At 39.0% G+C, this 16566-nt stretch overlaps 1 non-coding gene across 1 annotated transcript; it reads right to left on the bottom strand.

The window, feature by feature from the left end:
* Positions 1–929: 929 nt before the first annotated feature.
* On the bottom strand, positions 930–1036 carry LOC133802953 (small nucleolar RNA R71). The gene has a single exon (XR_009877695.1). It is a non-coding gene; the product is annotated as a small nucleolar RNA R71 (small nucleolar RNA).
* Between the last annotated feature and the right edge of the window lie 15530 nt (positions 1037–16566).

Raw genomic sequence — 16566 nt, 5'->3', positions numbered from 1 at the left:
TAGTTGATGAAGTTAATAACCCTAACTTTTAATCCATCAAATTAATATTTAATTTTTAGTTCTCCATTGTTCTATTTTATTGTTTTAGTGTTTTAGTTTTATTAATTCAGAATTTATTAATCTCCAATCAATTAGAATTAAAGATTAAGTTTTGGTAATTAGTAACAGTTCTCCTGGGAACGATACTTTACTTATTGTTTATTACTTGTTACGATTGCGTATATTTGCGTAGTTCAAAAATCTCACAACAAGTTTTTGGCGTCGTTGTCGGGGGCTGTATTATTAATAACAATATAGTTGATTTTTATTCTAAATTGGTTTTTAATTCTAGTACTCATTCAGTTTGTGGATGTATTGTGTTTCAAGAATTATTGGTATATGCGACGAAGTAGGCAAAAGGAACTCATACCGGTCGATCTTGAAATTGAAAAAACATGCAGAAAAAACAGAAAGATAAAGAAAAGGCTAGATTTTTCCATGGTTAAGAATCAAGGAAATTCAGCAATCAATGTTGTTAATGTTAATAATATCCCAAATATTGTAGAGGTCCCAGTGGAACGAGGACCAAGGACGCTTAGAGACTATGTACTTCCTACTGTCACAGGAGTGCATTCATGCATCAGACACCCCACTATTGCTGCAAATAATTTTGAGATCAAGCCAACAATATTACAAATGGTGTAGTCTACCATTTTGGGGGGTTGCCCACGGATGATCCTAATTTGCACATAGCCAATTTCTTGGAGCTATGTGCAACATTTAAGATGAATGGGGTGAGTGACTATGTGATTAGACTTAGATTATTCCCATTTTCTCTACGAGACTAAGCGGAGAGTTGGCTAATTTCACTACAAGCTAATTCTATCACATCATGGGAGGAGTTGGCCCAGATGTTCTTAGCAAAGTTTTTCCCTCCAGCAAGAGCTACAATGTTGAGAGGGGAAATTAATAATTTCTACCAGACAGAAGGGGAATCATTGGATGATGCATGGGAGAGATTTAAAGAGCTGTTAAGGAAGTGCCCACATCATGGTATAGAGAAGTGGATGCTAGTCCATAACTTTTATAATGGGTTGAATGGTACTACTCATACCATAATCGATGTTGCAACAAGAGGTGAGTTCATGAGCAAAAGTGCTAATGCAACGTATGAATTGCTAGAGGAGATGGCAATGAATAAATACCAGTGGCCAACCGAAATGAGACAAATAAAAAAGGTGGCTGGTATGATTGAATTGGATGTTATTTCCATGCTTACAACGCAAGTGGCAGCTTTAACGATACAGTTACAACAGAGCAGCCTATCAACCCAAACCATGCAAGTACAGAGTTTATGTGGGGCATGTGGGAGTGCTCATCCATTAAATAAGTGTCCTGCCATGGATATGAATAATATCCCTATGGAACAAGTCCAAGCTATAGGAAATTTTCAAAGACCAACCAACAACCCATTTTCGATGTCATATAACCAAGGGTGGGGGAATCACCCTAACTTCTCATGGACAAATAATCAAGTTGCACAATAGTCTTTCCCTCAAAGTCAGCAACAATTCCCACCTCCACAACTACAACCACATCAGCCAACACATATGAAACAACCTGAAGCTCACTCCGATGTACTAAACCAGTTCATGACCGAAACCAGGGCATCTATCAGGAGTTTGGAGACTCAAATAGGATATGAGGGGTGGACTTGATCCAAGTTGAAATGTGAAGAGAAAACAAGTGTCCGACTAAATGACGTTAACGACAGCACTATTTGGGAGGCATCCCAAATTCTTTTTAGCATTTTTGTTCTTTTCTTTTAATTGGACAATTATTTTTATGTTTAGTGTTAAATTTTTATGCTGGTTTAGTTTTTTTTTTTTTAGAATTTTGGACTTTTAGACTTACGATTGTAAATATGAACCGTGAAAATCGTGAAAACTTGAAAAACATAAAAAAAATACGCAAGTACCAATTCTGCATCACGACACTTCCCTATTAGAGTCGCGGCCCTTGATAAGTTAGAGGCCCAGGGATTTTCAGAGAGACATAGGCGTCGCGGTGCCATAGTATAAAGCCACGGCGCAATTACCAGAAAGAGAGAAAAAGAAAAAAAAAAAAAAAAAGGAACCATCATACTGATGTGTTGCATGATTTAGTATGTCCTATTTCCTTATTCCTTTTGTAACACATTAGGGGCAATGTGTTATTTAAGTTTGGGGGAGGGATTACTTGGTTTTGTTTTTATTTTATTTTTAGTTGTTTTAATTATGAATCAAGTTGTTTTGAAGTCGATGATACTTATAAACCATGTGATGTGAGTAATTTTTTTTTTTTGGACAAATTATGTGAATCCGTGTGCTTGGTGAAATTAATTTAGTGATTAGTTTTGATTTGAGTTTTTAATTGTCATGAAAGTCTTAATTAATAAATTTCTTACAATCCTTTAATATATGCTTGTTAAGTGGGTTTGTGGATCAAAATTTGAGAATATTCTAAAACTTGCATAGTTTGTTGATTGAGCTGAAATTGGAATGATACATGCTTCGGAAGATGATTTAGGAAATTATTTGGAACGATTGAACATTTCAAGCCAACCTTAATATATTAAATCTCTAGTTACCCAAATTTTGAGCTTAATATAAATCTTTTTGTTGTTTGCCACTTATTTTAAGCCAAATTGAAATGTTGTTATTTACCTTTCATTTTGATGTAAACCATAAGCATATAAAAAGTGATTGAGGAATTGTTTGTAATTGGGTTTGTATTTAGAAATTTGTGTAAATAATAGAAGAAATTTTGAGAGAGAAAGAAAGAAAAAAAATATTGAAAATGAATTACACTAAAATTGAAAATACAAAGAAATAAGTTTGGGGGAGTGTAGTATTATTAGAAAAAAATGAAATGAGAAAAAAAAATTCAGTTTATGAATTTTCTCTCAAAGTAAGAAAATTTGGGAAATTTGGGTTTGTTTTTGGGGTTTGCAACTTGATACAAGAATGGTTTGTTTGATTGTGTGCTTATGGTATACTTTAGCCTAAATGATATTTCCATCTATCTTTACCGTAGCCATAAAATTATATGGAGGTACACTCAAATGTCGATTTTAGATGATTTTTTTTTTAATTTTAGTATTTTTTCGAGATCTACAAGATTAGAATGTTAGAGAGAGTGAGAAAATGAGAGATGTTAGAGAGAGAAATTTTGGATTGAGAGATAAAATGAGTGTTTAAATGTTAGGGGTATTTTTGTCTAAAATTTTGAAATTATCATATATTTGAGATAGTAACTTATGTTTACATATTAAAAAAATTTACTAAGTTATTATGCATATAATATGAAATTTCCCTCAAACAATATATAATTTTTTTTATAAATTAGAACATATATTATATATTAAACTTATAATAAATTATTTTTAGAATAACTTAAAAAGTTTATTTAAGTGGAGTGCTGTGTACAATCCTCATTTACAGCCTCTTACGTCACTTTATTATTTGATATGTGTAAAGTTAAAAGTCAAATAAAAAATAAATTTAACATGATTTATTTACAAAACTGTCATTACTTTTCACTAAAATCGCATATTTTATTACTAAATTATTGTTTTGCCATTATTTTCTTACTTAAACCTAAATATAATTATTTTAGAGATGTTGGCGGCGAAAATGCTCAATTTTTTTCAATTATCACACTTTAATATCAAAATTTTATTTTTTTTGTGGCAATAATAGATTTTGTCCTTAGAATGTTGCAACTATTGGTACCCAATCTAACGTTTGATATTGGTGCATATGTGGCAACATTTAATTGATCTATATTATTTTAATTATTTAAATATTATATATTTTAAAAAAATCATTTGAAAATTAATAAAAATGATTTAAAATTAAAAAATAATTTAAAATTCCATAAATATTTAAAAATAATTAAAATTATTAATTGTTTTGAAAATGAATTAAATTTTACTTTAATTATTTTAAAAATTAATTTAAATTAATTCTAATTCTATAATTATCATAAAACTTAATTGAAAATTATTTAAAATAGTTACTAAATGATTTATAAACTTAAATTTAAATAGAAAAACATAATTATATTATTTTAACTAGTTACAAAATTATTTATAAACTTAAATTTAAAAAGAAAAACATAATTATATTTATCTTTCTAACATATTTTTATCCCATAATAAAAAAAAAAGTTTATACCTTTTTGAACCCTGATTTTTGTCTCATTACCTGTTTGAATTCTGTGTTTTGACAAATTACTTTTTGGACCCTATGTTTTGTAAAATGGTTAAAATAGAACCCTAAACTCAATTTTGATGAAGAAAAAATTGAATATAACAACACAGTTTTTAAGCAGAATGATTTTATTTTTGTTCTGAATTGTTTGTTTGGTAAATTATTTGTGATTTTAGTTGAAAAAACATTGACCAAAATCAGATTTAAGGTTCTATTTTAAGCATTTTACAAAACATATGGTGTAAAAAGTAATTTATCAAAACACAGGGTCCAAACAGGTGATGGGACAAAACATAGGGTCCAAAAAACTATAAACCTTAAAAAAAATTTGATGTAATTTGATATTTTGATTCTGAAATTCTGTTTTTAGTAATTATCAACCAATTTTAGAATTTACAGATTCAAATCAGCATTCATCTATTCTTTTATGTTCTTATTTTAATCAAATCAATATTCATCAATTCATAGACATAAACTAAAAAACTCATAGATTTAAAGTTGTAAGTTTATCATCTTCATCCAACTGAAACAAAACTAAAAAAAATGTGTTCTTGAGTTAAGAACAAAAACCCAAATCGACTTTTGTTATACTAAGATTTCGAGATAAGAAGTTATATGACCCCCGAAATCTGGGCTCGTTAGGTGTGAGCTCGAAACATATGCAGTCATCATATGATCCAACCGTCGGACCTCTTTGAACGACCTCGAGGATGTTTAGTCTCGAATATTCTCTGAGCTCGCAATGGCATGATACAACACTTGAATATATTTTTCATTGATTGCCTTCAAGTGAGATGGTTCGAGCTCGGGAAGTATAAGCTCGAATGTGACAGCATCGTCTACATCTACTTGTTCCGAGCATAAGCGAAGCTGGGCAGCGTCGTGAATGACTCATGGTCTCGACAAACTCAATGCCAAATACTGATCTCGAAGATTTGATGAATCATCTGGGATAATCAGTTACATGTGAACATGTTTATTGTTGTACAATCCCAATATTTAAGGGATATCATTTAATCTGTTATCCGTTCTTGATCTTCGTAGGACGTTTCCGTGTATGTAGGAAATAATGCATTAAATAACATTATTTTAATTGATTTACAGAATATCTTTCTGAAATATGTGGGAATGTATTCTACAACCTTCTCTATAAATAGCGAAGGAAACACCATTTGTATGGGACCGATTTTCTGATTTCTGGGAAAAACTCTGGGAAACTCTTCTCTGAAAAGTTCAAGAGAACTCCCAAGTCCTAATAATATAGACTCGTGGACTAGGCAGAGTTAACTGCTGAACCACGTAAAAATCATCTAGTTTTCCTCTTTATTAATTTGCACCAATATTATATTGTTTAATTGCTCTACTATTTAAGTTGACGAAAAACGACGTCAATAGTTTGGTGCTTTCATTGAGAGCCATTAAACAGTACGTGTGTGAGTCTGTTCAGTCAGAGAGCCTCCCGAATCAACAATGGTAGCAAATGATCCCAATGTTCCTGAGGAGGAAATTTTAGATGAAGCTGAGTACCCCCGACGCCCTGGAAATTAGCCTATGGTGAATTCAGATCCTGATGAGAGGAGTGGTTCATCCGACTCTCGGGGACCACCAGCCCCCAGGGAAGACGAGGACATGTACTACAATCTTGAACGATATGTCTTGATAGTGGAGCTCAAAAATCGTCAACTGCGAAAGCAGTTGGCAGAGGCTAAGAAACGCAACGAAGAGCTAGCCAGACTAACTGTTGAAGCACAGGCAGCTCGGGCTCCACCTCCGCCAGATGCCCAGGCTCCGCCTCCGTGGGACATTCACGTTTCACCACGTAGGCCTCGAGGACGGCCACGCAAAAATGCTGCCAACCGAAGAGCGGAGCAACCTCTGCTACTAGCAGAACAACCTGCTCTGCCGAGAACCCGGAGAAGTAACCCGGCAAAAGGTCCTTCAACCCAACTGCGGAGGCACCAGCCGAAGTAGGGAATAACCGAGCCCCATCGGAGGCTCGGACCTGAAATCCTGATATCGCGCATAACGTGGCAAAACCTAATCGAGCAAACTCAGGGCCTTCTAGGCCCCGTACGGATGGCAGCCACCATCGCCGATAAGGCACCCGCCATCGCCAATAAGGCATCCCTCGCCTATTCGGAGGAATGCACAACCGACCCATGGTGAAAAGGAACGGCGAGCTGGGCAAAGGTGTAACGCCCTACTACCTTAGAGCCGTTACTAAGTGAGTTTAAAATGTGCAATTAATTCGCTAAACGAGGTTTTTGGAATAAAAGTGTGATTAAACAAAAAGTCAAGGCTGTAATCTTTAAAAGTACTCTATTTCGTTGAAAATTCCAAGAGTCTAACATTTGGGATCCCAAAATAAGGTTTATAAACTATTTACAACCCAAAATAGGTTTACAGATGACTAACTATCAAAAACACAATTTATTATAGCCATTCTCTCAAAATGCCCCCAACCAAAGCAGTCGGGCAGGCCAAACATGTACGCGCCGCCCACGCTCTCCGTACTCATGGCTGGTTGACTTTTTCCTTGCCCTTACCTGCAACACAGAGCACCCGTGAGCCGAAGCCCAGCAAAAAAACTCACACAGTACATAACATATGCATATAATACAACCATAAATATCAGATAATCCACAGATAAACAGATAGTCCATTAGACTAAACATATATACGGCCATGCCGTCCCAGAAGCATTACCAAAGCCTGGGATCTCGGTCTGCACCGTAAGGATATCCCATGTATCCATTAGGGTCTCACCCTAGTGATATGCACTCTGCGTGCCAAGTGTTACTCTGGGCCCCACTGCCGTTCCCGGCCTTCGCCGTTCTCGGCCCTTTGCCATTCTCGGCTCCTTGCCGTTCCCTCTACTATAATCACATATAGTATAACTTAAAAAACATTCAAGCATACAATAATTCAATCAAAGCTATACCCTAACATGTAATACAATCTAGGGCTGTGCCCTGCAACAATACTATGGGCCCATGCCCTGCTTTACGGGTACTACAGTTTTCTTACCTGTATCCCGAGCTTCACAATGCACCAAAGTTACGAGCATGGTCCTCTATCCCGAGCCTCTCTGAAAACCTAGTCACAACACATATAAAACACCATTTAATACTAACCAATCCAAAACCACTTCCCGGGACCTATCCCATACTCTCGGGACCTCCAATCTCCCAAAATAATACAACGGAAACATCCCCCGAGCCCCTGGGGAAAATGCCCAAAATTGCAAAATCCCCCTGCCCAGAAATGGCCTAGCGCCGCGGCGCCCACCAATGAGGATCGCGGCGCCCAGAATGATCCGCCCTCTGCTGCAGCCTAGCGTCGCGGCGCACAAGAACAAGGCCGTGGTGCCCCTTCGCGAACCCAAAAATCTAGGTTTTCCCCTGCATTTTCCCCGAGCCAAAACACTCCCAATTCAACCCCAATGCATACCTAAACCTCAAAATCAATCCAAAACCTCAAGTAAACCATCTAACAACCTATAAACACCAACCACAAGCATAAACACATAATCACCCCCATAAATCATACTTTGGTTTCAAATCTCAGAAGTTTAAACAAGTAAACCAGAAACTTAAACCAAAGCTTAAAAAACCTAAACCATGCTTCAAATTCCTTAAACCACAACAGAAATAAACCTCAAAATTGCATAGAATCCTTACCTCAAGTGGAGAATTCAACCTTAAGCTTCCTTGATTCCAGCTTCAAGCTAAGCCCTCTAGTTTCACAAACTGAATTCCCAAACAAACCAACCACAAACCATCTTTCAATTTCCAGCCTAAATTCTATAAGAACTTACAAAAACACAGAAATTTCAGAGATGAAACTTACCTCTGACCAATCTTGACTTCTGTTTGGCTTTAATTGCCTCAAACCACCTTGATTCCTCTCCTAAGTCTCAAAACTCCCAACTCCCTTCCTTTCTCCCTTTTTGCCCTTAATTCTCCTTCACTTTCAGCAAAAACTGAGTTGCCTAAGTGAGAAAAACGTGAATGATCTTTCCCTTAGCTGAAGTTATCTAAATCCCTGCCAAAAGACCATTTTGCCCTTCCATCTAATTCCCCTTCTAACTAAACCTCAAGGACATCCTAGACATTCCACATTCCTTACAAATCTACCATTTCACTCAAGTTACTCAATCACCATTAACCATTAGCTCACAAATTCAAAGTATAAAATCCCCAAAATACCCCTAGGCTCCTCCCGAGCCGGGTATCTAATCCCGTTGTGACTTGTAAACTAATTAGCTCCTTGTTGTATCCAAAAGAGGGTGTTTTAATATTTAAACTCGCAAGTGCACGAATCGTTTCGGAATATAATGTTCATGTAAGTACGAGGTCGAACCCATGGGAGTTGACTAACATAAAAAAAAACTATTTCAAACAAAGTAAGAATATTCTAACCTAGTTCCAAATATTTGATGAGATTTTGTTTTAGAAAAATAAAAGACAAGTAATAAAAAGATTTAAGATTAAATAGAAAAATGGTTTTCAAATGAGATATGTAAAATAAGATTATTAAGATATTAGAATCCACAAAATGCAAATTCAATAGTATTTATAAGTATATTGATTCCCAAGTTTAGATATAGTTGAAATAAATCACACTATACTTTTTTCAAAATACATTTTCTATTCAAGCACAAGTTACTTTAAAAAAAATGTAGGATTTTTCTTCACTTATAAAAGATATAATTTCTAAGCATTAGTTGTGTTACAACCTAATGAAACTACAAAAAATCAAAGAGATTATGTTTAGGCAAAATATGATACTTATGCTCTAAGAATTAGATGTGAACAATTTAATGAAAAACATTTAATCAAAGAATATCATATTTTTGCATAATGAAGAACTAAGTGTAATATGCTTTAACAATCAATAATAGATGAAAAGTGCATATCTTTGATAGAAAAATCCATAAACAATGTTGTACAAATGGGAAATCAACATACAACAAAAAATACTATCTAGTTACATTTTGCTTCATCATCATCTTAATAACCTTTGAAAAAGATTAGAAGCTCATAACTAGATTGACATAAAAATTACAAAATAACATACTTGACATGCTCTTCAAAAGATGAAAATGGTAGAGAGAAAATAGTGAAAAGAAGAGAGAAAAATATGTGTAGAAGATGTTGAAAAGATGAAGAAGAAGAGCTCCTCAAATGGTCTTACAAGGCTCTATTTATAGGCAAAATGTGGAGATTAAATTAATCAAATTAAAATAAATAAATTGATTAATTTAATTGTGTTGGGAAGTGGTAGGATAAATAGAGTAAGTGTAAGAGTATTGGAAAGATGAAATGTTTGGTTGGGTAAAATATTAGTGAAAAGCTAGGGTAAAAAAATGAATTAGGAATGTTTATTTAGGTAAGAAAAATAGGGAAGAGTGAATTGATATTTGAGTGAAAAATATTGGGAATAAAAATGTGGTTTTTTGGCCTTTTGGTGGCTATTGGCAGCTTGGTCAAGGCTGGCATGGGGTGCAAATTGGGCTAGGGAGATTGGGGACTTGCTGGTTGAAGAGGCCCGAGTGGCTGGCGGGAATTGAAGCTGCTGAAGCTTCGGTTCTGGTGAGGCCCAATGGGGCTGCTTTGTGGAGACAAACGGCTGGGTGGTGATGCTATATGCTGAACAGGAGAGCTGGTGATGCTGCCACGTTGGTGCAAGGTTGGAATGTTGGAGGCTGGACAGGTGGCGCTGAAGCTTGGTGTGATGTTGCTGAAGGAAAATTGGTGAGGCACGTGGAGGAAGCTTGGAGATGCGGGCTTGGGCCATGGAGCTTCTTTATTATTTTAATAATACCATTTTGTTCCTTTCTTTCATTTGAAAATGCCACTTTCCTCTTTATTTTTCTTTCTTTTGAAAATCATACATTCCCTACAAAATAAATATAAAATAAATCATAATACAATATTTTCAACTATAAAATAAATCAATTTAATTCTTTGAAAATATTAATTATAACTTAATTTATATTTTACATTTAAGTTCAATAATACAACATTTTTTTACCACTAACTTAATAATATTAATTCAAATAATTAACTACAACATTTTACAACAAAATACTTATATAAACACACAAAATTATATAAAATCATGATAGGACTACTAAATTCAAAATTACTTAAAAACTTAATAAATCAATTAAAAACTCAAGAATTAAGCAACAATTAGCACATAAAAAGTGGTAAAATAACTCTATTTTATAGAGTTATCACTCCCTAGGACCGTCTCGGCACGTGCATCACCACAATATCACCACTCACACGTGGTACAAACCATATAACACAATTATCACATTTATGCCCTCAACGGGCTAAAATTACCATTTTACCCCTAACATACGAACGGGGCCCACATGCATATTTATTCCACCTAAACATGCATTATAATCACATATTCATTTAAATTCATATATTAACATGTTTATTCACTTATTGCCCTCCAGGTGCGCTAATCAAGGTCCTAAACCTCATTAGCAAATTGGGGTGTTACAGAAGGCGTAGAAATGGGGAAACTACTAGGGAGCATAGGGGTCCTCAACCCATGAGAAGCCAAATGTCTCGGTCTTACACTATTGAGACGAGGCAACCAGCAAGAAACCCATCTCGAAACAACCATGCCACGAGCCATATCAGTGAAGGCTCAGGTGACACTAGATCGGTTAGAATATATGACCAGGAACGTAGAAACACTGGAAACTGAGGCAATCACCCAGAATTACGGGAGCATTTGAACCATAATCGAGGGCATGAAAATCCCCCAAATTCGGACCTGATAGACCATCTCAACGGGCGCAAGCACCCCACGCCGAGGCGGGGAACTGGAATTGTAATCAACGATAACCAGTCCCCGCTGATTCAAGTTAGACCCCCCGTAGATCTAGTCCAAGAAAGGATCGAGCAGTTTGAAAAAGCATTTAGGCTCTTACAAAACGAACGAAGTCGGGAAAGGGACGAAGAGCTCGAGCCTTTTGCCCCGCACATCTCTAGCACCCCATTTCCTCAAGGATTCAGAATTCCCCATGTCCCACCATTTGATGGAAATTCGGACCCATACAGTCATCTGAGTACATTCAACACGATTATGCGAGCTAGTAATGTGGGCTACAAGCTTAGGTGCATGCTGTTCTCAGCCTCTCTCATGGGACCAGCGAAGAACTGGTTTGAAAAATATAAGAGACATTCGATCGCTTCTTGGGATCAATTATCAAGAGATTTCAAGAAACAATCAAGACCATGGTCGGTATTAGGCCCGAGGCATGTGCCTTGACCAATGTCCGGCAACAGCCAAACGAAACACTAGAAAGCTATCTCACAAGATTCAATTTGGAAGTCGCTCGAGCTCGTGATGTCGATGACAGCAGCCATTTAATGGCTGTCCGAGCTAGAGTAATGCCTGGAAGTCCTCTCTGGGAGGATATGCAAAGGAAGCTCATAAGGTCTTTAACCGAGTTCAATTGATGAGCTTAGAGGTTTGTTAATGTAGAAGAGGCGAGGTCAGCGTTGAATATGACCTCTCAGCCCATAACTACAACAACAAACACAGACTTTGCCTTGACCTTGGTGGATCCTACGACCTCAAAGCCTTCTGGGGACAACCCTTCTAAAAGAAAGAAAAATGAAGGGAATAATCCCGAGATGGAAGGGGGAAAGAAGAAGAAGAAAGGGGAGAGGTATTTCTCCGTATATAAGGTGTATATCGAGCTCAATGAATCTCGGGAGAATATCTACCTGGCTAATGAAAACCAGGTCCCTTTTAGACGACCTGACCCCATGAGATACCAAAAGGCGAAAAGAGACTTCAACAAGTACTGCAGATTTCATAGAGATATCGAACATACAACCGATGAATGCAGGCAATTAAAAGAAGAGATCGAAGGTTTGATCTCGAGAGGATATTTCAGGCAATATGTGAGAAATCAAAACCCCAATCAGGTTTCCACCAGCCAAAGGGTAGCAGCAGCACCACCTGCCCAGAATAGTAACTCCCGAGCAAGGGAGGAGGAACGAACCCCTCCGATTGATGGAGAAGATGTTATAACCATCTCGGGGGGACCGCATATTGCAAGATTGGGCAGGAATGCCCAGAAAAGATATGTGAATGAGCTGAAAACTGGTGACGGGTCTCCTTACGAACCCGAACCTAGAGCTCCAAAACAACAAAGGGTTGAATCTCAACCCATAACTTTTACTGAAGATGACGCATCCCATGTACAGTTCCCTCATAATGACCCGTTGGTCATAATCCTTCAGCTCGCGAACAAGAGGGTACACCGAGTCCTGGTTGATAACGGGAGCTCAGTAAATATCCTCTACAAGGCCACTTTAGAAAAAATGGGACTCGCGCTTCGCGGCCTAAAGGCCTGTGCAACAACGTTGTATGACTTTTTAGGTGAAGTGATTGCCTGTATGGGATCCATCGAACTCCCCGTAACCTTGGGAGACTTCCCAGTCTCGACAACCAAGATGATGGAATTCGTAGTGGTGGATCTTCCATCGACCTATAACGTGCTGCTCAGGAGACCCGCCCTAGTGGGGCTGGGGGCAGTTTCGTTTATTAGGCACTTGACCATCAAGTTTCCGACTTCTAGTGGCATCGGGACACTGAAGGGAGACCAGCTCACGGGAAGGGAATGCTACAACATTTCCATGAGAGGGAATAAGCAGACAAGAGCACAAACACTTGTAGTAATTCAGGGTAAGGATGGGACAGTCTTCGAGATAAACGAAGAGATCGATCCAAGAATAGAAGAAAGAGCTGACCTCGAGCCTCTAGAAGAGCTCGAAGAGGTTGATCCCTCGAAAACTGTGAAGGTGGGGAAAACCCTTTCAGAAGAAACAAAATAGCAATTAATTGGCTTTTTAAGGAAGAACCAGGATGTTTTGGCATGGTCACATTCGGGCATGGTAGGGATAAGTCCGAATATAATGAGCCATGCACTAAAAATTAACAAGAGCTTCCCCCCAAAGCAGCAAAAATGAAGACTCTTGGACGATGATAGGAAAAAATCCTTGAAGGAAGAAGTTGACAGATTAAAGGCGAACCGATTTATACGAGACGCCTTCTACCCTAATTAGATCGCAAACCCGGTCTTGGTTCTGAAACCTACAGAGCATGGAAAACTTACATCGACTATTCCGATCTCAACAAGGCGTGTCCTAAGGATTGCTTTCCTTTACCTCAGATTGACTAGCTCGTAGATGCCACAGCCGTGCACGGACTTATGTCATTCATGGACGCTTATTCTGGATATAACCATATTTCCATGCATGCTCCAGACCAAGAGCATACGAGTTTTGTGACAGATAAAGGGTTGTACTGTTACAATGTCATGCCTTTCGGGCTCAAGAATGTTGGAGCCACCTACCAAAGGCTCGTAAATATGATGTTTTTTCGAGCAAATAGGTAATAACATGGAAGTGTATGTTGATGATATATTGGTCAAATCTAAACATAACAATAACCATGTGTACGACCTCGAAGAATGCTTCGCCGTGCTACGAAAGTACAACATGAAGCTCAACCCCCATAAATGCTCCTTTGGAGTATCGTCAAGGAAGTTCCTGGGCTTCATTGTGAACGCGCGGGGAATAGAGGTTAATCCTGACAAGATCCAGACATTAATTGACATGCCCTCACCTCGAAAATATAAAGATGTCCAGAGTTTGACTGGATGGATGGCGGCATTGAGTAGGTTTATCTCGAAATCTACAGACCGCTGTCTTCCATTTTTCAACCTTTTGAGAGGGGGAAAAAAATTCGAGTGGACAGAGGAATGCGAGTTAGCATTTCAGGAGCTCAAGAAGCACCTCGTGGAGCCTCCTATCTTGTTGAAACCTATCACAAGAGAAATTTTGTACCTATATCTCGCTACAACCGAGCACTCCATTAGTGTCGTGCTCGTCCGAGAAGAACATAAGGTGCAAAAGCCAGTATACTATGTCAGCAAAAGGTTGCTGGGGGCAGAATCAAGATACCCCTTAATGGAGAAGTTGGCTCTCGGCCTAATTCACTCATCTCGAAAGCTCCAACCTTACTTCCAAGAGCACCCCATCCATGTGCTAACCGACCAACCACTATGACAAGTCTTGTCCAAGCCAGAAGCCTCAGGCCGATTACTAAAATGGGCTGTTGAGCTCAGGCAATTCAAGATCACTTATCATCCAAGGACAACCATAAGAGGACAGGCCTTAGCAGACTTCATAGTGGAATGCACTGGAATGACTGATGACGAAGTTATAACCCCAGCCCGCGAGCTGTGGAAACTTTATGTCGATGGATCTTCCAACGAAAATGGGTCGGGGGCAGGAATCATACTGATCACCCCAACTGGGAGTCGATTTCACTCTGCTTTAAGATTTGACTTCGAAGCATCTAACAACGAGGCTGAATACAAAGCTCTACTGGCAGGACTTCGAATAGCCAAGGAACTTAAGGCTAAGGCGATACATTGCTGCAGTGACTCCCAGTTGGTGGTCAACCAAATTTTAGGGGAATACCAGGCTTGTGTCATGAGCTTATTTTTCACCTCCTTGAGCTTGGCATTCAGTTTTTCAAGCTCTTCAATCCTGGAGCTCATCTCTTTGACCTCGGCCTCCAGTTTTGACTTTGCGGCTTTGTACTCGTCTGTGAGCTTGAGCTGGAGATCCTTCGCCTCCTGTGCATAGGACATGCTCGAGTGGACCTCATTGTTCAGCTTGTAATTTAGCTGAGCAAACGCGGTAAGGGACTAGCACACAAAAAAATTAAGTTAGAACATACTCTAAGAAAAATTCCAGCAAATAATCAAGTAAGAGAGGTTACTGCGGATGCGAGCTCGACACTTTTGTCGTAAAGGACGTTGTAGTCCTGAGCATTGACCAAAAACTGCCACTGTGGAGCCTCAAAATTACTGATGCTTTGGCCTACCCGAGATAGGTCGTCCAAGGCGAGAGTGGCACCGTGAACCCCGGAAGCCTTGTCGATGACATACTCATCAACATGAGTAGAAATCGACAGCAGGCGCTCCTTGGAGGTCGCCGGTTTCTTCGGAGGTTGGTCGAGCGTTGAGAGGATCTTAATGGCAGGAGGCAAAGGAGGAGCACCTGTGGTGGAAGCATCGACCTAGGAAGTAGGATCTGCGGCCGGGCTCGTAACAATGGGAGCTGGGGGAGGAGGAGTCTTCATGGTCCTCTTACGGACCTTAGCAGGCCGATCAGACTTTTGCGAGGCTCTCGAGCGCTTACTCTTCTTGGCCCCCTCACCGCTGGCGAGCATATTCTTGAGGTCGGAGTCCATAGTGCCTACACAATCAAATCACATTAGAAAATAATTTCAAGACGCAAAAAGTTAGCATAAAGCAGACAGTCAAGGAATTAAGGACAAGTGACAAGGAACCTAACTGGAACTCTCCCCCGAGCTCATGCTCGGCGACCACGTAATTCCCCCATCTTTGGAAGAGGCAGGGGGAGTTCCTTCCCTATATATGGAAGTCAACCTCGAAAGGTCCCTATAGTCATTCGTCCCGTATTGGACAGCTATTCCATCCCAAACTTCAACCAGACTATACATGGTGTCATACTTCCTTAGCTAGCTATCGAACCTATGGACCCTATCGTTTACCCAAGACCATACATAAAAATTGTCCCTATCATCTGGGCATAAGATCAGGGTATCGGGTTTATGCTTAAGTAGCGAAGGAGACCATAAAGCCGAGCTAAGGATGATCGTACCTCTTTCACTCGATCTTGAGGCCTCATCATTGGCCTCATTCCCCGAGCACGGACTCCTAGGGCGGTGAGCTGGGGATCGTGCTTTAGAGCTTCGCCTTAGGGGGAGGCTGCCAGTTGGAAGAGGCACAAACTCCCACTTGGTGTACTTCTTGTAGGCCCTGTCGTCTGTGGATTGATCCTTCTCCAAGAGACCACAGGCACGAAGCTTATCTTCATGAAGAAGATAAGATAGAGAGCGTCTACCATAAGGGAGTTGAAGCAATGTTTCCTTGTGCTCCTTCATCTCGTCCGTGGGAGTAGGGTGGTGATAGTTGGCTGAAGAATTGAGTATATTATGATTGGTTTGAGCTTAAATAGAAATCGAGCATGAGGGGAAAAGGATCGTATACTTACGAATTCGTCTGAACGAATAATATCTGGAGGGAGCCAGGCCATCTGTCCAAAAGAACGCTAGCTTGAAGTTGGGAGGATGGTTCGGCAAGTCCTCGAAGATCTTCTTCTCCTTGGGATAGCTCGAGAGGTAGTAGAATCCACCTCCTCCCCGAGCTCGGGAGGGGTTGCTTTTCAAGCAAAAGAGATACGGTGAAGGTCCT

This window comes from Humulus lupulus, chromosome 9 (genome assembly GCF_963169125.1).
Source record: "Humulus lupulus chromosome 9, drHumLupu1.1, whole genome shotgun sequence".
Taxonomy (NCBI): Eukaryota; Viridiplantae; Streptophyta; class Magnoliopsida; order Rosales; family Cannabaceae; genus Humulus; species Humulus lupulus.
The sequence above is the reverse complement of the archived record's forward strand: the minus strand, read 5'-3'. Positions and strand labels throughout refer to the sequence as shown.